This window comes from Oryctolagus cuniculus, chromosome 14 (genome assembly GCF_051225735.1).
Source record: "Oryctolagus cuniculus isolate XC-2025 breed Fujian yellow rabbit chromosome 14, ASM5122573v1, whole genome shotgun sequence".
Classification (NCBI taxonomy): domain Eukaryota; kingdom Metazoa; phylum Chordata; class Mammalia; order Lagomorpha; family Leporidae; genus Oryctolagus; species Oryctolagus cuniculus.
This window is the reverse complement of record NC_142880.1, coordinates 52,774,401-52,797,280: the sequence shown is the minus strand read 5'-3', so window position 1 is coordinate 52,797,280 and position 22,880 is coordinate 52,774,401. Positions and strand designations below refer to the sequence as shown.

General features: G+C 36.9%; 1 long non-coding RNA gene across 1 annotated transcript; it reads right to left on the bottom strand.

Moving 5' to 3' along the window:
- Positions 1 to 6,086: 6,086 nt before the first annotated feature.
- On the bottom strand, positions 6,087 to 12,193 carry LOC138845217 (uncharacterized). Its single transcript, XR_011382105.2, has 2 exons — positions 11,990 to 12,193; positions 6,087 to 7,122 (listed from the first exon to the last, which is right to left on the bottom strand). It is a non-coding gene; the product is annotated as an uncharacterized LOC138845217 (long non-coding RNA).
- Positions 12,194 to 22,880: the final 10,687 nt, after the last annotated feature.

Sequence of the window (22,880 nt, the reverse complement as noted above, 5' to 3'; positions counted from 1 at the left end):
AATCTCTCAAAAACTAATTAAAATTAAAATAAAAAAGATGACAAGACAAAAAAAAATTAGAGTGCTCAAAGCAATGTCTAGTTCCTGAGTGGGTGCTATATTAGATGAGAAAATAAACATTTTTACTAGAAAAAATGCATTTTCAAAAAATATTTCCAGAATAATAAGAAGGAAGATATAATTTAAACATTAAATAATATGTTATAGGCATTCCAATATAACTGGGGTAGGGAAGAAGAAATGTTGTCAGTTGCTGTCCTTTGAAAAAACCTTGTATTTTAGCTCCCTCTTCCTACCCTTTCAATAACAGGACTTACTTGATCACTGATAGTCATGATTTAAGCTAATCCTCTCATCAATCAAAATTGAGCATAAATAGCATAATTGAAGATATGATATTGTCTCATGTAAATTCGGCAGTGTAATCAAACTAAAGTCATTTGTGGGGGCTGGCACTGTGTTGTAGCAGGTAATGCCGCCTCCTACAGGGCCATCATCCCATATGGGTGCCGGTTAGAGTCCTGGTTGCTCCACTTCTGATCCAGCTCTTTGATATGGCCTGGGAAAGCAGTAAAAGATGACTCAAATCTTTGGGCCCCTGCACCCTCGTGAGAAACCATGAAAAACTCTTGGCTCCTGGCTTCAGATAGTCTTTATGGCCAATTAAGGTGTGATAATTAGATATACCTGTACAAATTAAGTCCAAGTGCTTCTGGGCATTAGGAAATTTTTAAGTCCTCAGATGGTGGCAGTTACCTACCTACCTATCAATGTTCCAGAAATAAAAAAAAAAAATCATCACAAGCCTCAGGGAGAGTGGTATTAGTGGTTTTCAGTGTGTTTTGTAGAACTTTGATTTCAACCACTGGACCTGGAATATTGTATTAGATGGAACATCAGAAAAAGGAGAAGGAAATGGATCCATTCCATCCAAAATGTCCAAAGTCACTTGGGTGTGTGTTTTTCTGTCAAAAGAATTCTCCTGCTAAATATATTTTAAAAGCACTAATTTAATTCTTCCTCAAGAGATTTCCAGAGATGTGAAATATCTTGCCAATATCATGGAAATGATTTGAAGTGCTAAGAATAAATTCTGCTGGGAGTTATTCACAGAGTTATTTTTATACTTTCTTCTCTGAAATATGGTAATTATAATGATGTTAATTATTGGTGTTTTTGATTTTTTAAATTAAGTTTTTTTGTAAGTCAAAAATGATCAAATATTTGAGGAATAGTTGACTTGGGAAGCTTCAAGAATCCAAACACTTCTTACAAAAATGGTTACATCAACTGTTATTGCATTAACATACCCCCACCTACTGTTAATTTGCTGACACTGGTGTCACATAACACCTTGACTCTAGAAAGCTTGAAATCACATTAGGTAGGATTAAGATAGAATTCAAAATTACCTTTAAAATTCTTTAGTCTAATATTCTTAAATTATTTATGAAGCCAAAAAAGTTAAATGCTGTTTTTCTGCAATCACATAGGTAGGTAGCAGAGAGGCACACATTGAGATGTGCCATATTAGAGTACAGTTATACTTCTGAATACAGAAAAACTGTGGTGTGCATTATTAACTTCAGGATGCCCATCAATCACCATCCAGAAAATCATTCAGTGTAACACAGTCATTAAATTTATCTGCATTTGATCAATATATTGAGTTATTAGAAAAGAGTCTCCCATTTGTAATGATATATTTATTAAATTCTGAAACTCAGCATTTCAGGGACTTGTGTTCTTTTTAAATACATCAAGAAAATTCAGGGGCTGGAATTGTGTAGCAGCAGGTTAAGCCATCATCTGTGATATTGGCACCCCATGTGAGTGCTAGTTCGAGTCCCTGATTCTCTACTTTTTAATCAGACTCTCTGCTAAGACACTTCAGAAGGCAGCAGAAAACAGCCCAAGTCCTTGGTATCTGCCACCCACATGGGAGACCCAAATGGATTCCAGGCTTCAGGTTTCAGTGTGGCCCAGCCCCAGTGACTGCAGCCTTTCACAAAGTGAAGGAAGATTTCTGTCTCCCTCTCTGTAACTCTAACTTTACATAATCTTAAAAAAATGGAAATGCTAAACAAGATAAGAGTCGGAGAACTCAAAAGGCTTCCAATAGCCTTGGAAACTCATGACTGGAGCATAGGGAGATTACTGATGCCATAGACAGGAGTGTCAATTTGTAAAGTCAACAACAGGAGTCACTGTGCACTTACTCCTCATGTAGGATCTCTGTCCTTAATGTGCCGTACATTGAGACTTAATGCTATAACGAGTACTCAAACAATATATTTCACTTTGTGTTTCTATGGGGGTGCAAACTGTTGAAATCTTTACTTAATGTATACTAAACTGATCTTCTGTAAAAAAAAAAAAAAAAAGAAATTATCAATTCCCAACTTGACTCTCACTGGGATTAAACATGACAATAGGTCTGATCTGATTTCATCATCATTTAAAAAATCATCTATTATTTTTCACTTTATGTTTCTGTGTGGGAGCAAACTGTTGAAATCTTTACTTAATGTATGCTAAACTGATCTTCTGTATATAAAGAGAATCGAAAATGAATCCTCATGTGAATGGAAGGGGAGAGGGAGTGGGAAAGGGGAGGGTTGCGGGTGGGAGGGACGTTATAGGGGAGAAGCCATTGTAATCCATAAGCCGTACTTTGGAAATTTATATTCATTAAATAAAAGTTAAAAAAAATGGAAATGTAAATGAAACCCATAGTAAGGTATCAATCACATGTTAGAATAGGTATTATCTCCATTAAGATGGCATGTACCAATGCCATTTTACTAGTAAAAGTGATCTGTTTAAGTTCATAATTGATCATAATGATAGGATTAAGTGTCAAAGGGATCACATAAATAAGACTAGTGCCTTTTAATAATAACTGATAGAATTAAAAACAAGAGAATAATCCAACATGGGAAGCAGGATACACAGCAAAGTCATAGAATGCCAGATGCCCTAAAAAGCACTCTGGACTCAGAATCAGCCCTTAAGGCATTTGGATCCAGCTAAAAAGCCCATGAGAGTTTCTCAGGCTAAAAAGCCCATGAGAGTTTTTCAGCCATGAAAAGCCAAGACACTGTGGCAAGAAAAAATGACTTAAATAAAGATCTCTAAGTGAGAGTTCAGAGGAAAGAACGGGCCATCAAAGAAGGAGGTACCTTTCTCTGAAGGGAGGAGAGAACTTCCACTTTGTTATAGCCTTGTCTAAATAAGGTCGGAGTTTCTGATCTCAAAAGGCTTCCATAGCCTTGGCAGCTCATGACAAGATCCTCAGGTGATTAATGATGTCATAAATAAGAGTGTTAATTGTTAAATCAACAATGGGATTCACTGTGTACTTACTCCTCCCATGTAGGATCTCTGTCCTTAATGTGTTGTACTATGTGAATTAATGGCACAACTAGTACTCAAACAGTACTTTATACTTTGTGTATCTGTGTGGGTTCAAACTGTTGAAATCTTTACTTAGTACATACTAAGTTGATCTTCTGTATATAATGATAATATAAAATGAATCTTGATGAAGGATGGGATGGGAGAGGGAGTGGGAGATGGGATGGTTGCGGGTGGGAGGGAAATTATAGGGGGAAAAGCCACTATCATCCAATGTTGTACTTTGGAAATTTATATTTATTAAATAAAAGTTTTTGAAAAAAGAATAGGTATTATCAAGAAGACAAAAAGTTGGGGCTGATGTTGTAGCTTAGTGAGTTAAGCCAGCACATGCAATACTAGTATCCCATATGGGTGCCCATTCAAATTCTGATTGCTTCACTTCCAATCCAACTCCCTGCTCATGTACCTGGTTAAGCAACAGAAGAGAATCCAAGTGCTTGGGTCCTGCACCCACATGGGAGACCTGGAAGAAGCTCCAGGTTCCTGGTTCTAGCTTGGCACAACTTTAGACATTGTGGCCATTTGGGTAGTGAACCAGCAGATGGAAGATCTCTTTTTCTCTCCATTTACCTCCTCCCCTCTCTCTCTGTAACTCTGCCTTTCAACAAAAATAAAATTAAAGAGAAGACAAAAAGTAGCAAATTCTGGAAAAGATGTGAAGAAAAGAGAAGTCCTACATAGTTTTAGTGGGAATATAAATTAATATAGCCACAACGGGAAGCAGCATTGTGATTTCTTTAAAAACTTGAAATAGAACTACCATATAATTTTGGTGATTCCACTACTAGATATATATCCAAAAGACATGCAGTTATTATAGCAAAAGATGGCCTGGAACACCACGTATGTAGCAGCACTATTCACAACAATTAAGGTATGGAATCAACCATGATGTCCATCAACCCATGATTAAAGCAAATATAGTACATATACATAATAGAAGGTTATTTAGCCATTTCCCACACAGGATTTATTTATTTATCAGAAAACATAACAGAGAGAGAGAGAGAGGGAGAGACAGTGTGAGAGAGTTCTTCCCTTTGCTGGTTCACTTCCCAGATGGCTGTAAGTCAGAGCCAAGAACTCCATCTGAGTCTTCCACGTTAGTGGCAGAGTCCCCAGTACTCTTGCCATCCTCTGCTCTTTTCTCAGGTGTACCAGCTGGATTGGAAACAAAGAAGTCACTGGGGTTGGACTCTGCTTTGACAGATGGATGATGACATCTCAAGTGGGGACTCCTAACCTCCTCTGCCACAACACTTCCCACTCCTCAACACACAAACTTTTTAAAGATCTCTTGTATGCATGCATTTCAAAAATAAATTTGCACCAAAATAAATGTACATTTTAAGTATTTTTCTTGGAACTATTTTGAAGTACTCTTTTATATTAATTACATGCAAGCTATTTTTGTACAAAAAAAGCAACAAACAGAGATGTACATTTGATGCAGTGGTCCCCAACTTGGGATGTCTACACCCCATCTTAGTGACTGCATTCAAGTCCTAGCTTTGCTTCCAACCCAGCTTCTGGCTAATACTTACCCAAAGAGGCAGTAGGTTAGAACTCAAGAAGTTGAGTCCCAATCATCCATGCTGCAGACCTACTGAGTTTTACGGCCCTGCCTTTGGGTTGGCATAATCCTAGATGTTGCAGGCATTTGGAGAATGAACCAGCAGATGGAAGATGTCTATCTCTTTCTCTTCCTGTCTTTCAAATACATACAATTAAATATATTTTAAAAGCAATAAGTAATACAAAAATAGTGTTGTATATCTGTGGGTGGTACAGATAGGAAGAAACATGAAGAAATGTTTTTCTCCTGTTATGTATGAGTCATTTGAGATCTGAGTGCCAAGAGAGATGGATTACACATTAACACATTAATTTATCCATCTCTGATGATAGAAATGAAATATTTGATTTACTCTTTCAATATTATCTATTCTTGAGCTTCCTTATACACACAATGGGAGGAAACAGGTTTGGAGATGATAATTTCATTATTTAAATATTTTCTACTATCTTTTAGGATCCAACATTTGCTGTTGAGAAATCAGCTGGCAAATGTGTTTTTATTATTTGAAGGAAATCAGTATTTTATATATAGTTTATTATTTTAATCTTGTCTCTGGTTTTCTGATGCTATATCAAGGCCAAAATGAAAGTGAGGCAAATGAGACATGGCACTGCCCTGTGAGGCCATGCAAGTAGACACATATATTTCTGTGAGCAGCGTGTATGTGTTGTACTTGCACACCTATGAATCTGGATTTTCTAGCTGTTTTCAACAAGAGGATTATTCTGAACCACCCAATCTGCTACCATGAGGTTAGAATTGGTATACCACCTAATACTCTTCTCTCGTCACCATTATTATCATCATATTTAATATTATTTTTATGTGTATTTATTTCCTTTATCATTTAATTTATTGTGACGGCACTTAAAATTGCCAAAAGTTATGTTTTGCAAAGTTTTTACATTTGGATGACTAGACTCCTACAGGAGGCATGTTACTCCACATGGTAAGTTGTTGCTAGTGCAGACTGAGACAATTTTTACTTTGCAGTCCGTAGACACAGGATGAACATACAGGAACAAGATTTATCTGTTCTAGTGCCGAGATAAGGGAAGTATAGGAAAGAATCAGACAACAAAGAAAGTCATCATGATGGGTGTTATTGGGATCCTTGTCACATGTTGTAACAAATTAAAAAAAAAAAACACTATTAAGTACCCTTATGCTCTGGTTTGACCACCTGATGAATAGGAAGCTGGTTCTAACCTGACCTTATGGACTAGGCACAAATTTAAGTACTTCGCTAAAGTTATTATTCTTATGACTTACTTTGATCTTTGTTTTTTATTCCAGCCTGATTGTCAGTCCTTACCATCTCATCACTCAGCCAGCAGATTATCATTCCCACTGTTTCACTCATAACCTGCCCTGCCCAATATGCAATTTTATGTGGATGCATATTCTCCTGTAATAGTAGTATTAAGAAGGTTCTGCAACATTTGACTTCATTCCTTGGTCCAAAATCCCCAAATCGGGTTATTTAATTGCTTCTGATTCCCCAGAGCAGAGTCTTAGCCTCCTACCAAATCATGTTTCACAGTTTCCTTATACCACCTGCTATTCAAGGCAACTTGGATACCACAATCACATTTTAATGAAATGCACATGCTAAAAGCATTACAAATAGTGCTGAGAATATCTTAGAATAAAATTATCTGAAAGACCTGAAGAAGACAGATCTGAGAACTGAAGAGAAGAAACAAAACAAAACAAAACAATAAATTGTGTCATGAGTCACTTCTAAAAATATTTTGAATCTCATTGTATGCCTAGTTTCTCCTTACACAGAAAAACTTAAGAAGTTCAAACAACATTGCTCCCTCTTTGTCTTCATCCAGGCTCTTTTCCTGTGCTGAATATTTTGCGTTTTCTGTCTCTTGGCATTATTCTGACACATGCTCTCTTTAGCCATTCCTTTCTCCTGGAAATGTTCTCTTGGTTGGCATTTCAGCTTTTCAAAACTGTTAAGTGATCTGAAGTTTACTCTAAGGATGCATTTATTTCTCCAGACTCCTTTGTGAAATGAGATCAGCACAGCCATGTAACTGGATTTGCTTTATCACTCAATCAATACTTCTTTCACGGCGAATTGGTGAGAGGAATCTCAGGGAAAGCAGTGACTGTAAGGGAAAATGAGTTTGAATAGAAATGGAGGCACAAGGGCATAGAGGAGATCTCTTTCTACAGTAATATAGAGAAAGAAAGATTTATAGGATGAGAAATATTGCCTCTGCAAAAATTATCTCTTCCCAATTTCTACAATCTTTTTTTCTTTCTTTTTCACTCTGTGTACCTTTCAATGCGCATTCCACATGTATCCTGAACTCCCCAACTTCCTTGTTTCACAGTTGTATTGGAGAGTTGTATAGGAGAGACTCCTATTTCCCTGCCTGTATTTTTCTTATGTCCTTTTAAGTTGACTCAAAGTTAACAGAAGCTGGGCCACAAATTAAAATTTTAAATTCTTTACATGATTGCCAAATACATCTTTGTTTTCATACATTTTTTTTACAATTTCTGTGAAAGCATTATTAGTAGTGTTATTTTGAATTACATTGTTAGTTCTATTTTATAAATAAGAAAACATATAAAAACATTGACAAAATGTAGTTCTTTCCAAAGTCGAAATACTTGAATGAAAAAGAGGTCAGCATGAAAATACGAACCATAAAGTTTTCTAAATTTATTAATTTCTTCAAAGTTTGCAGTGGAGTCATTTACCTTTGATTACAATGTGAAATAAAATAGTTTACGTCCAATTTTTTAAATAAATAAATGAAGAAGCAAATAAAATTTGCAAAAAATATTACATTTTAATATTAAAAGATAAATGTTAAAGTGAAAGAAAAGGAACAAAATTAATGGCCAGTAATTATGGCAGAAAAAAATGTATTTGCTTCTCATTAGTTCTATTTCATTATCCTCCAAATAACTATCCAAAAGTATTTGTATTTTCTCTAAAAACACAGTCATACTCTCATTTTCTCATTTTTTGTTCTAACAATGTTGGTGGCAGACTCCTACCTTGAACTTTAACTACAGTATCTTCATATAGATGTATAATTTCATGTGAATTTTTTAGAAAATTAAAATCTAGCAAGCATGAGCCATAGCAAAATTTTAAAAAATAAAATTATAGATGATTTTTTTATTATTGCCCTGGGTTTGTTATTTTGTTGTTTGTGTCTAAATATTTTCTATCTACATTGAAGCTCAAGTTACGTTATATATGCTTTTTATTCAGGTAATTCATTTATCATTCAAGTTAATATTTGTGATAGCAAAACAAAACACAATTATGCAATACTTCTATCACTTTTCATTATTCAACTTTTAAAGAATAGTCAACCATATCCTCTATTGCACACCAATTTTGCATTTGCTAAGAGATTTGTGTTTGTCGATTTTGTGTCAACCTGAGTTGGCTAAGGGATGCTCAGGTAACTCATAAAATAATCTCTCTGCATCTATCATGGAGAGTGTTTCTGGAAGAGATTATCATTTTAAGCAGTAAACTCGGTAATAATGATCTATTTTCACCAGTGAACTTCCTCCAATCTTTTTAGGAGCTGGACAGAACAACAGCAAAAAAAGAAGTAAAAGTGGATGCTCTCTCTCCTGAAGCTGGTATTTGTCTCCTGTCCTCACACACTGATGCTCTTTACTTTTGGCCCTACATACTCAGACTGAATTGCACCACTGGTTTTTCTGGTTCTCCAGCTTGAGGAGGTAAAGTCATGAGATTTCTTGGCCTCCATAGCTATAATCTAGAGGCAAATTCCCATAGCAAATCTTCACAGAATATCCCATTTCTGTGGAGAATTCCAACTAATACAATTATTTTAAAACTCAATTTAAAACAAGGAGTAACATAAGTATCACCAAAGGAGTCAACTGTGGGTACAGTATTGGCCTATGAGTTATCCAAGTACCTGGGTTCAGTCCCTGACTCCATTTCCTAATTTGATCACCTTGCTAATACATGCTTTGAGAGGCAGCAAACTCAAGAGTTAGGTACTGCCACCCATGTGGGAGATCTGAAATGCATTCCTGGCCCTGGACCTGGGGGTAGGAGACATTTGGGGAGTAAACCAGCAAGTGGAAGTTTTTTCTCTCTGTTTGTATCTCTCATTATTTTATCTCTGTATCTGTCTGTATTTTTTTATCTCCATCTCCATCTTTTGCCAAATTTCCTTTGGGTAGGAATACAGATGTGTGTTTGTGAGGGTATGTATGGTGTGTGTGTGTGTGTGTGTGCATGTGTGTGTATGTGTGTGAATGTAACTGACTTTTATGTTCTGTTCCCATTCCTCTCAGAGAGGACCAAATAGAAATCTGTAAAGAAAAACTGATTCTAATTTTGAAACATATTCATCTACATACACTTCTGACCATGATATTTGATGACACTATCTTGACAATCTCAAGAAAGGATAAATACATTTTAATTAGATTTGTAATAGATGTTATCAGTAGTGTAACTAAAAGTTATCTGTAGTAGTATTTAATATTTACTATTCAAATAAATTTGCCTGAACCTTCCTTAATCTGAGAAAAAAGTCATTTTTACATCTTACTAGGCATAGTGGTGATATTTTATTGTATAATTTCTCCCTTGCTGTATGTATATCTTGCCATCTCTGCTTCTAATATTTATTAATATTTTTCTCTGAGTCCTACTTTAGAAAATAAATTTTAATTCAAGCTTAGTAATTGGTTTTTGGTATTTATTTTTCACTTTTCTTTTTTATTGTTAGTTTTTTGTGTCTGTAAAGATTTTATCTTCATGTCAAGAAACACTCTATTATTCATTTATTTGTAGCAATCAATTGGCACATTATGAAAATAAAATGATTGTTTCTACATTTAAATAATTCCAGGGGCTAGTGCTGTGGCATAGTAGGTTAAGCTTTCTGCAGTGCCAGCATCCCATATGGGCACCAGTTTGGGTCCCTGCTGCTCCTGCTAACGGCCTGGGAAAGAGTGGGTGATGGTGCAAGTCTTTTGGCCCTTGCACCCATCTATGAGACCCTGAAGAAGCTCCTGTCTCCTGGCTTCATATAGCCCCAGTCCTAGCCATTGTGGCCATTTGGAGAGTGAACCAACGGATAGAAGAATCTTTTTCTCTGTTTCTCCCTCTCTCTGTAGCTCTGCCTCTCAAATAAATAAATAAATATTAAAGAAATAAATAATTTTATTAGAAATAATAATATATGTACATATAACATTGAACAGTAAACCCATTTTTTTAAAAGACATTTATTTGAATGGCATAATTACAGGGAGGCAGAGGCAGAGAGAGAGAAAGAGAGAGAGAGAGAGAGATCATCCTTCTGTTGGTTCACTCCCCAGATGGCTGCAAAGACCGGCGCTGCACCCAATCGAAGCCAGGAGCCAGGAACCAGGAGTTTCTTCTGGGTCTCCCAAGTGGGTACAGGGGCCCAAGCACTTGGGCCATCCTTTACTGCTTCCTCAAGCCATAGCAGTGAGCCGGATCAATAGTGGAGTAGCAGGCACTTGAACTGAAGACAACAAAGATCAAGCAGGCAATAACCTCATTCTATTTGAGAGTGTTGCAATTTAAAATATTCCATTATAATTATAATCACTCCTTTACCAGAATAAAAATTTGATGTTATGGAATTCTTCTATTTTCTGTCATTGTAATAAAATAATTAATTTGGGAATATCACTATCTGCGACTTCACTTGTTATGGATATGGGTGATACAATAAGCATAAGCCAATCTTTTGGCCTGCAGAGAGACTGTGGCAAGATAGAAACATGGATAAGGATAGTCAATAAGTAGAAAAAGGAATAACTCAAGTTCAAAATAATTGCTGTGTTATAGCATTCAAAAGAAAGATGTATCAATCCTTGATTCTGGGCCTGAAAGACTCCAACAGATTAGATAATGTAGATGTGATGGTAAGTGGTATACAAGGACATAGACATCCAACAAAGCAAAGCTAATGTACAACACAGAATATATATAGAAAAAATCTCTTCTCTCCATAATCAAACCAGAAAATTCGGATTTTAGCTCATAAGATAATCATTTGCAAAATAGGACCGACCATATAATGAAAGGGTTCCAGATTCAAATCTGCTTTGTAAATGTGATTGTCAGTTTCAGATGCCAGCTTGGCTAGACTACAGGACCCAGTTATTTATATGAACCCTAAAGCAGGTGTTTCCTTGGGAATACTGTTAATATCTGCAGTTGATTGATTTTATCTGAACTGATTACCTCCCAATGATCTGGGTTACTCTCATCTTATCAATTAAAAAGCTTTATACCGGAACTTAAATTATCCTGAGGGAAAGGAAATTCTGCCTCAGAACACAGCACCTGGGTAGTTTGCAGCTTCCCCTCCAAAGAAATGGACTTGCCAGTTCATCCAATTTTCTAAGCTAATTTGTTTAAATAAATCTATTTTATGCTTTTTTTCTCTATAGAAGCAGAAAAAGATTTGATAATAACCCATCATCTATCAGTGCAAAAAGAAAAAAATAAACTCAGCAAAACAGGAACACAACCAAAAACTTAGAAAACTAAAGATTACATTGTGCATAATGGTGCAACACTCAATGCTCTCTAAGTTTAGGAAAGGATGTCTTTTCTCATCAGTCCTTATACATTTTCCTAGAAGTTCTTGTTAGTGTGTTAAGACAAACAAAGAATAAAAAGATGCTTCCCTCTTAGGAAAGTAAAGTTGTTATTTGCAGGTGGCATGGTAATCTGGCAGACATTCTTACGAAATCTACCTAAAAAGTAACTTCATCAGAATTGCAGAATATATCTTAATATACAACAGTTCAAAATAAAAAAGAATTGTATTTCTATATATTAACAAACACTAAAATTGGAAATAAAAACAAGAATATAACAATGAAAGTAACATTAAAAATATTAAATGCTTAAAAATAATTCTGAAAAAAATATGCTCTAAACATTTGAAAACACGTATCCACACAAAGACTTACACTTTCACAGCAGTTCATCTCTAATGTCCCCAAATTGGGAACCCAGGTATTCATCAAGGTTAATGGAAACTCAAATTACTGGGTATCTGTACAAAAGGATACCATAATGCCACAAAAATAATTGTTGAGAGTGGGTGTCTGTCCTAGCAGCTAGGACAGTTGTATGCCCACACCAGAGTGCCTGAATTTGTTTTCGGCTGTGGTTTCTGACTCCAGATACTTTCCAGGGCAGATCTCGAGAAGCAGAGGACACGGCTCAAATTACTGAGTTCCTACCAAGCACATGATAGACCTGGATTGAATTCCAGTTATCAGCTCTACTCCCAGCCCAGCTCTAGCTGTTTTGTGTACACTGGGCAGTAATAGGAGCACTCTATCTCTCTATGCCTCTCTCTTCTCCAAATACATAATGTTTTTTTTTTTAAAGTCAAAATATTTGATTAATAATGCTTGCAAATATGGCTGAGTATCAATTTGAAAGAAGCCAGAGAATGCAAAAATGCACACAACATAATTTATTTAAAATTTCAGAAAATGAAAACCAATCTATAATGGTAGAAGATTATTCACTGGTTCTTGGGGAAATGCGAAAGTATCATAGGGGAAAAATGAGGTGTTATAAGGAGTATAAGAAAAAATTAAAGGATATGGATACAGGAATCATTTGACCGTGGTGATTATTTTACAGTCTTACCATTTTAAACCCAATTTCCACCCTTTTAAAGGTGTAATTTATCAATTATCTACTAATAAAGCTTAAAATTATCAATAGAACTAACAGAAGAATGAATAATAAAAATAGGAATGCTGAAATAGAAGTGCATGAATAAGAACTAAGTGGCTAGTTTTTCATTGTGATGACCACATTTTAAGCATATTTTTAAAATGGTGATAGAACTGGAAAATATTATTTTCTAAAGGTTTTTAGAGTCTTTTTATACTTTGTCATTTTTTACTAAAAAAACACATAAGTGTGTGTGTGTGTGTGTGTGTGTGTAGTGGGTAGGTGCCTAAATATATATACAGCTATGCCTCTGGGCCATGTAAACATGTATTTAAGTGAGCATATAAGTCACTGCTAATTGTCTGTTCATATAAATCATTTCTTTGAATTATTATTATTGACTTTTCCCAACATTTGTTGAATGCAACAACATGCAGCCCTAAAAATTTATGTTTGTGATAGTTCTTTTTGCTAATGACCACAGGACATAGCTCTAAAGAAGACATGTGGAAGGACTTATCTGAAAAGCAAGACCAGACTCAGAAAGCACATACCACTGAATTATTTGAGGCTTCCCTTTTTTCGTGGTTAGAGTCCTCTCAGTACCCTGACCCACTGAGGATGCCGGTTTCCATGGCAAAGGCACACTGTCCCTGTCAAGCCTCCTGCACACTTACATGAACAGAGAACAGAGAAAAAAATAATGCAATAAGAAATAATAAACATTTGTGTTATCAAAATCACCCTTATTTGCTTTCATTGTTACATTCAAAAGTGAGGAAATACTTCACATAAGCTCAAAGCACACATCTATATCATGCATATGTCACAACATGGAGTGCTGGTGTGAGGCAGGGCAGCGGGAGTGCAGCTCCAGCTCCCTAATTACTTACTTGTTGGGGTGTCCACTACTCTGTGCTTTCCTCTTTGTCAATCCCAGGTACTCATTTTCCAGCAACTGTAAGTGATTTCTGATGCAATTTCACAGATTCTCACCTTCTCCAGAAAATTAAATAACACTTTTTAATAGTGTGTATCTCTTACCAAAGAAACCAGAGTATTTTGCATCAGGTTTAATTAATTACTCAGTCCCTACATTGTGATATTCTGCAGAATATCCAAGTGATCTAGGTCTGCTGTAACATAAACTATCAAATTATTCAGGACTCTTCCAAAAAATGTGATGTTTTAGGATGGCCAGAGCTTTTGTGCTAGGCAAGATTGTACAACCTCTGTTTTCTGCCACTTAAAAGCACAGCACAGGATAGACCTTTGTGAGCTTTGGAGACAGTGTATTTAACACTTGGAAGACATCTCTGAAAGTAATGGTCCATTTGTCAGAATACATGAAAGGCTGCTTATTTTGAGTGTTGCTGTGAGTAAAAAAGGGCTCTGCTGCGAGTCCACCTGACAGTAAAAGCAGCCACTTGGGCCATATGAATTAGCTGATCCCATATTTCTGGAGGTTTCTGTGGTAAGGAGTGTGTGGTGGGAATGACAAGTCTTAATAGGAGAGTCACGTTGACTCCTAGGAGTTCTCGTACAAAGACCTGACATATCCCGTAGATATTTAAAGCTATTTGAAAAGCATGCTGTTGGATCCTCCTAGGAAGCTGCCATCAATTTACTACATAGTCAGGTCTACCTGCTAAAATTAAGTCCAGTGCACCCAAAAGACATTCATTGTAGAACAGAAATGATACATTGAGATTCAAGGGGGTGCAGTCCAGTTTAAGATGCCTGCCTTCCATATAGGAGTAGCTAGATTCAATGCCTGGCTATAGCTCCTGATTCCAGTTTCCTGATAATGTTTATTCTTGGAGGGAGCAGTGATTATGATATTATTGAGTTACAGCTACCCATATGAGAAACATGGAATGAGTTCTCAGCTCCCAGCTTTAGCCCTGGCCAGGCTGCAGCTATTGCAAGCATTTAAGGTATGCATGAATCAATTGTGGAGAAACTTAACTGTTGAAGGATGGAAAATTATAAGGATAATGCAAGGATGATTTAGCTCAGAATGTATATATGTGTTATGAACTGCTTCTGATCTATAATCCCAAGCATGCTTGGCTCTGAAGGACAATGGTAAGTGGCATATTCCCAGTCATCCCACTTTTTGTAGAAACAGAATTACCTACAGCATTTATAGATAATCTTATTAGAAGTCTGAGGAAGAGCAATGTGGATGAATCTACAAAATCTAAAGCATAGTGTGCAGGTAACTGCATCATAAATGAATGTCCATCAGAGAGTGCATAATGCATGAGACACTACATTATCTAGTACCTGACATACTTCAGGTGTTAAATGCTGGCAATTGTCTGTCCTTGGGCATCCCAGCATTTGTGTCATGAAATCCTGAGAGAAATGGTAATAGTGATACAGATAGAGCTTATACACAGCTCCAGTAGCAGGGCTCCCTCTCTCTGCAGTGTGATCTAGCTCTTGTTGCTGCTGAGAATCTGATCTGCCTGTAACATAGAATGATGCTCAGTGTATAATAATGTGCAACTAGAACAATGAGTCATGCGGTGGCAATTTGATTATAATGAACTCATTAGTGATTGGAAGGGGCAACGATGCATCTTTCTTCTTCTGCTTTTACTATAAAAAGAGAACGGATTTCATAGATAGAGTTTTAAGAAGATAACCCTACTTCTCTCGCTCCCCAATTCCCTCTTTTCCTCCCTTCCTATTTTTCCATTAACTCTTGCAAAGATATAATTTGAATCCACTCTATGAATGGTTCATCTTTATGGGATTGCTATAGTCCAGAAATGATTTTCTTAAACTTCCTTGTCATGGTTCTATTAGTTCCGCTATTTAAATACTTACAATGTGTCTGATAAGACAATGTGGGAGCCTCAAAAACATGCCCTCAAGCCAAGTACCTTTTATAGATAAAAGTACTACAAGAGTATGCTCATGGCCACAGTTCAGTCACAAACTCTACACTTGAAACTGCTTCTCTAACAAAGCACCCAGAAATGTTATTGAAAACAAAGGCCTGGGAAGCCAGCTTGAAGATGAAACTCTGAGAGGAAGAGATCCTCTCATTCAGAATGGGGTATGATCCTTAAACTGTTGACTGTGACGTTCAGCTTTTCCTTCAGATGTGGGGTTTATGTGTCTGGGAATGAAGGAGTGGAAGTATCAGTGGTCTCACTGTTGTTCCTAGGAACAACTTGAGGAATTTGAGCTGCTTGTCTCTTCATTGTGCTCTCTAAATCTAGAGTAGGTTACTTACAGAAAGAGATGCAATAAGAATACCACTAGTCTTAAAGCTGTGACAGCTGCCTGGGGATTTCAGATTCTTTATGCCAGCAGACCAACTGGTGCAGAAGCAAGTTATCATATTGACAAAGGTAAATGACTGTTAGACTCATGAAGGCTACTGTTATATTATGGAGCAAGAAAAAAAATTACCTATCCCTAAAGAGAATTTCTGGGTATCTCTTGATGCTCCTTTTGCCTAGATTTAACTGCAAATGGGCCAGTAAACTAACACAGCATGCTAGTACCTGATAAACCAGACTCAAAACCCCCAGGGAGGGAATCCCTCCCAGGCAATTACATAGCCCAGTAAAAGAGCTAGTTAGGGAGAATCTTTATTAATTGCAGAAGGGATAGATAATAAGCATTAATTATTGTTGTTGACTAAACTAACTCTTATATGGTAAGCTTTCCTAGAAATTGTGGCCAACTGATATCTTCAGGAAAGCATGCCTACATGCAACAAACTAAATGCAATAAGACAGGTGTGAGTAACACAATGTGCAGACATTGGTGGAGAATAATGGGATCTCTTTTATTGGTAGCAGTGAATCTCAGCATTTTTGGGGGGGGGTTACTGAGGTTTACTGGGGTAGGGATTTTTTCCAGAAAGTTTTACGTGTTCAGTTGTGTTTCCTACAATGACTGTTGACCTATTGCAGATGTCTCCCATTTGAACCTGATCATATGTAAAGGATACCCTTTTCCTGCTAAAGTCTTTCGTTTTCCACTGTGTTCAAACACTTGCTGAAAAGTCCGACTCTTGTGAGACTGACTAATAACTCCTAGCATCGATGGAGTTCCCAGGGATATTAGGATCGTCAAGTTTCTCTACTGCTTGCATTTCATCAGGACCCCTCAAAATTATATGTTGATTTTCTGGTTGGCTCCAAACTGGTCATCCTTCTGTGGGCAACCAACAGGCTCTGATTTAGAGGTTTAGCCACCCCCAATGGCCCTGCTCATTGCTCCAACTTGAAGATCACCTCAGGTTTTCCTACTGCAGTGTCCCAAGGACAGCAGGTTGCTGTAGTTCTCCAACGTCACATATCTCTACAGGTTCCCTGAGCCTTGTCTAGCTCCTGACACTCCTCCTGAGTAAATTCCACAGCCATGTCTTCAAGTGGCAGTGATACTGGAGATGTGTTAATTTCCTTTGTGGAGATGTGTAGAGGTCTCAATTATACCATTTTCCAGCTTCCAAAGAGTCTGGACACCCTCCTTAGGGCTCCTGCAGTGGGAGAGATTCAAAGGGCAGCAGAACCAGGAAGCTGAATATGGTGGTGCCAGAAAAAGCATCTCAGCTTTAAATGGCACACAGTTGCTCCCTCTCTCAAGATTTTCTGTTATCCAGATAGGAACACCACATTGCCTTAATCATTATACGCTCTACTGCAGAGAACAGACTACAGCCAATGACTAACTAACAAGGGTAATGAAGGCCTTCCATGTCCTCAGGCTGAGACCAATCTATCTGTAGGGCAATTCATACTGCCTAGCTTTTCATGGTATCATGAGACCAATCTATCTGTAGGGCAATTCATACTGCATAGCTTTTCATGTGATTTCGTCCCAGAATAGTTCTAACCTCTGCACTATTCTGCCCTTACACTCTTTCTCCTAAAAAGAACAGAGAACTTTTAAACAAGCCACATGTATCTGGATCCCTGTCTCAGGCTGTGCTATCAGGAGAGCCAACCTAGGAGATTTTAAGACCAGGAGCTCTTCAACTAGAAGCATAAAGTCTTAAGTTTTCTGTCAATACAATTTTAATGTAAGGACCCTCAAAATCACTAAATAATCTTGATATCTTGCTTTTAACTAGCTATTTCATTTAATGATGCAATTATGATGTCTTTAACATGTTAAAGATCTTCAAAAAACTCAAGAATCTATGCATAGATTTCAAAAATGTTTACACCAAAGCAAGCCTTTTTTACATTTATTTATTTTTAAGGCAGAATTACAGAGAGTCAGAGTGAGAGAGAGAGATCTTTCATCCACTGGTCCACTCCCCAAGTGGCTACAATAGCCAGAGCTGAGCTGATCTGAAGCCAGGAGCCAAGAGCTTCTTCTGGGTCTCCCATGCAGGTGCATGGGGCCCAAGCACTTGGGTCATCTTCTACTGATCTCCCAGGCCATAGCAGAGAACTGGATCAGAAGTGGAGTGGCCCAGACTTGAACCAGTGCCCATATGGGATGTGGGCACTGCAGATAGAGGCTTTACTCCCTATGCCACAGTGCTAACAAACTTCTTTAAATCTCATCTTTACATGAATGTTTTGAAGTCTACCTTTATTTTGTCGTAACTCAGTGTAGTTTCAAAATGTTATAAAGAGGGAACATATGCTTCCTTCAGCCCTGCCTGAACATCTTACCACCAGTTAAAGCATTCCTAAGATGAATGGATCCTGTGCTTGATTTTGAAGTTATCCCTGGGGACTACTTATTACCACAACAACGACCCCATATGAGGCTGGTGTTAACTTTGTCCTGAGCTCTACTATCTTGAAATAAGATCCTGCTACTGCTATGAATATTCCTTAGGAATGAGAATGAGAGAAGGTCATTAAGCTGTTTTGACCTGATCATTGGTAGGCTTAATTATTTGTGGGATGTTCACAAGGATGTTTCCAAGGCTTCTTGATGTGCTGGAAAGAATAAAGGTTCTAGCAGTCATCATACTAGCTTTCTTACTATTATCATGAAACATGACAGAATTCCTAAAGAATTTGAAACTTATACTTAACCTCTCAGATGACCATAAAGCCATGCAGTCAAGATAGGGAAAAAAAGACTATTGTTTAGTGGATTTGAGCTTATTTAAATAGTTTAAGTATTTAATCAAATGTATATGGTACTTAATTTTTATTATTGTTCCAGACCTTGGAAATGTTGGATTGGATTTACCATTTCATTCAATAATTTATTCCTAAGTTTCATAGTTGAATTTGGATACATCTTTGCATATAGCACAATAAACATTCCCTGTGCACAGCATTCTTTCCCTTTATTTCTCTTATTTGACTAAATTAGAAAAAAAACATTACAGATCTGTATATTAACTTACTGCTTCTGTGACACACCTCATTTTTTTTCTATACAATCTCTACTACTAACCTCATTGTGCTTATTTATATTATTTTTCTGGTTTTGATACAGTCAGTAACACCTCTCTATTTTTGTATCATATGAGAACCTTATTAATATTCCATTTACTTGCTCTTCTAAATTCTTAATTAAAATGCTAAGCAGGATATTAAATCGGATGAAGGCAAAGAGTGACCTCTGTGACAGACCATAAGACAAGCTCCTTTGTAGAATGTATTGCTATTTATCATGTTTCCTGATATATTACTTCAGATAGTTTTCTGTGGCTGTGAAATCAATTTCATATATTATTAGAATAGAGTTTTGCTTGAAGATATTATTTATGGATCTCAAGGTCAGTATTAGAAACTAAAAAATAAATGTCTCCCCTTTTATAAAAATCTTTAATTAAAGTATTATATGAGGAATAGTTGCATTAAAATAAAGTATAGAAAATGCACTGGTCTTGGTAACACCACCATGTGCCATCTATAATTAATACTGAAACCATACAAGTATCACTTAGGATATTTGGACAGTAGAGTTGTAAGGATGTATGAGTAACTTGTAAGGTTTGCCTTATTCTACACCTAGAGCATTCACTAAGCTTACCTTTCTCTGGCACAGAAGTTTCTACTTGAAAACTAAAATTACCTAGCATTTTCAAAATATTTGAATAAAACCCATTCACTTACTCAGAAAACATTTGAAAATTTATGACAATCTCTCAATATAATGTAGCTTTTACTCTAAAACAATCAAAATTAGAATAATCTTACAAATCAATATAACTGACTAGAATCACCCATTCTATTGAATAGACATGCTGTAAAAACTCCTCATTCTCCTCATTTAGAAATGGAGATATTATGTTTTCCTTTCTTTTTTTTTTTCACTAAAACCACAAGAGTAATAGTTACGAATGTGTTATTTTTCTAATTTTATCATTTTTCTTTAAGTAAACCTGGGACCTTAGAGCACCTACCAGAAATTGTGTACCCATTCTGGAGTTGATCTGTATTTTAATATTTCTAAAAACACCTGCTATGAGACCAAACATATACAAAATCAGTTTAAATGGACAGAGATGGAAATGAAAATATTGTAAAACATGCTTAAGTGTCAATATTTGTTTCCATTCAATTATTGTTTATAACGGTTGCCTATATTCCCACTAAACTAGGGTCTTTTTTGCTTTTTACTTGTTAAGCTTCATATTTGGTGAAGAATTAAGCCCTTTTACTGTAAATTTAAAATACATTATCTCAAAAACTTTAAAAATAAACAAAGAGAGATGGAGGAAGGGTGAGAGGGAGAGGATAAGAGGGAGGGAGGCAGAAGGGTATATCATTATACTAGAATTATATCTAAAATCTATCTGGAATGTGTTAAATTTCTAAAAGCTCAAATAATATTTTTGAAGTATAACCTCTTAATAAAAATGATACAATTAAAGCAAATTTTAAGTGAAGCATACAATTTATAAAATGTGGTAAATAATTATAAAACTATAGAACAAATGTTCTAGGTCACAAATATTGGAGACTATGAACACACATCTTTCCCAAAACTGATCTCTAATATTATTGAACGCATTAACACCTTGTCAAGTTGTGAAATATACCATCAACATTTATTTATTGAAAGTCTATGAGATGGTGGAATAGGAAGGGAACACACTGATAGTCCGGGAAGAGACAGTTTAATAAAAGTGGATACTACAGGTTCAAGGAAGAGTTGGGGAAGAAACAGCAGAGGAAACTCTTCCGGAACTAGTGGTTCATGGTGGACCTGCATGGAGGGCGTGGGAGCCCACAGCTCAGGACACCAGCCAAGGAATCTACCCACCATCACTGGAATGCGAGGTGAGCTGAACCTCAGTAGCCCGAGACACTGGAGGGAAAGTGGAAGGAGGAGCCTAGAAGGAACGAGGCTTGAAGCCCCGTGGGGGAAATTTCACCAGGCTAAATAGAGAAGAGAGGAAAAGAAAAAAAACAAAGGGACTGGTATGGACACAAGTTTCTGTCTCTCCACTCACATCTCAAAGGCAAGCAAGACAAAGATCAGGCACCATTTTGGACATACAAAAAAGCTGTGCAACCTTAAGTCTGTGCCCACCCTCAGCCAAGCAGAAAAACCTGACTCTGGTGGGGAGAGGTGAAATAACAGGAGGTTAGGACCTAGTGAACGTGTGGAGCTAATGAACTGAGACTATGAAAAAAGAGAAGGTGGATGAGAGAACTCACGGAACTCACGTGAGTACTCTCCAGAGACACTACAATTTGGTAACCTTGGCAACCCAGTGGGAGACTGCAGGAGAATTTAAGCCCACACTGAGGGCAGAACAGATTCCCTGTGTGGTCCTTGGAAAAGAGCAGGTGAATGTTATACCCACAGGAGCCAGAGATCAGAAGCTGACTACCTTCAATTCCACTCAGCTGTGCGGAATTACTTCCCTTCTGAATTAAAAAAGAGAGAGAGAGAGAGAGAGAGAGAGAGAGATTTACCACACCAAACCTGGGTGTGTCACCTTTGGCACACACTTAACCCTGAGGAACCAAACAAAGCTCTGTGGCCACACCCATCTCAAGCCTCTAAGGCTCCATCAAAAGCAGACAGTCCACTTAACACAGTCATAATATAACAAGAAAAAAAACACTGCAGCGAGGGAAGAAGAATCCAAAGAATATCTCCACAATGCCAAGCAACAAATGCAGAAACTGAGGAAACAAGAACAAGGAAGACATTATGACACCCCCAAATGAACAAAACACCCCAAGCCAAGATTATGAAGATGATGAGATAGAAGAAATGCAAGATACAGATTTCAAAAAAATTATGATAAGAACATTTAGAAGTTTTCAAAAACAAATGCTTGAACTACAGAAATCCTTGCTGGACAGGATAGAAAATCTCTCTCATGAAAATGAAATCTTAAGGAGGAATCAAAATGAAATGCATAAACTAGTAGAAGAGGAAAGTGTGATATTGAAGAGAAATCAAAATGAAATGAAGAACTCAATAGATTAAATGACAAACACATTAGAGAATCTTAAAAACAGAGTCGGTGAAACAGAAGAGAGAATATCAGACTTAGAAGACAGAGCACAGGAAAGGATACAGTCAAACCAAAGAAAAGAAGAGGAAATTAGAAATCTAAAAAATATTGTTGGGAATCTACAGGATACTATTAAAAAACCCAACATTCAGGTTCTATGAGTTCCTGAAGGCATGGAGAGAGAGAAAGGATTAGAAGGCCTTTTTAGTGAGAAACTTGCAGAGAACTTCCCGGGTTTGGAGAAGGACAGAGACATCCTAGTACAGGAAGCTCATAGATCCCCTAGTAAACATGACCAAAAGAGATCCTCACCATGACACGTTGTAATCAAACTCACCACAGTCAAACATAATGAAAAGATTCTAAAATGTGCAAGAGAGAAACGTCAGATTACTCTCAGAGGATCTCAATTAGACTCACAGCAGACTTCTCATCAGAAACCCTACAGGCTAGGAGGGAATGCGAGACATAGCCCAGGTACTAAGAGAAAAAAACTGCTAGCCCAGAATATTATATCCTGCAAAGCTCTCTTTTGTGAATGAAGGTGAAATAAAGACCTTTCACAGGAAACAGAAATTGAAAGAATTTGTCGCCACTCGTCCAGCCCTGCAAAAGATGCTTAAAGATGTGTTACACACAGAAACACAGAAACACAGCCATCAATATAAAAGAAGTTAAAGGAAGGAAACCTCACAGCAAAAGATCACAGGAAGTTCAAAGCATATATTAGAAAATATCTTTGG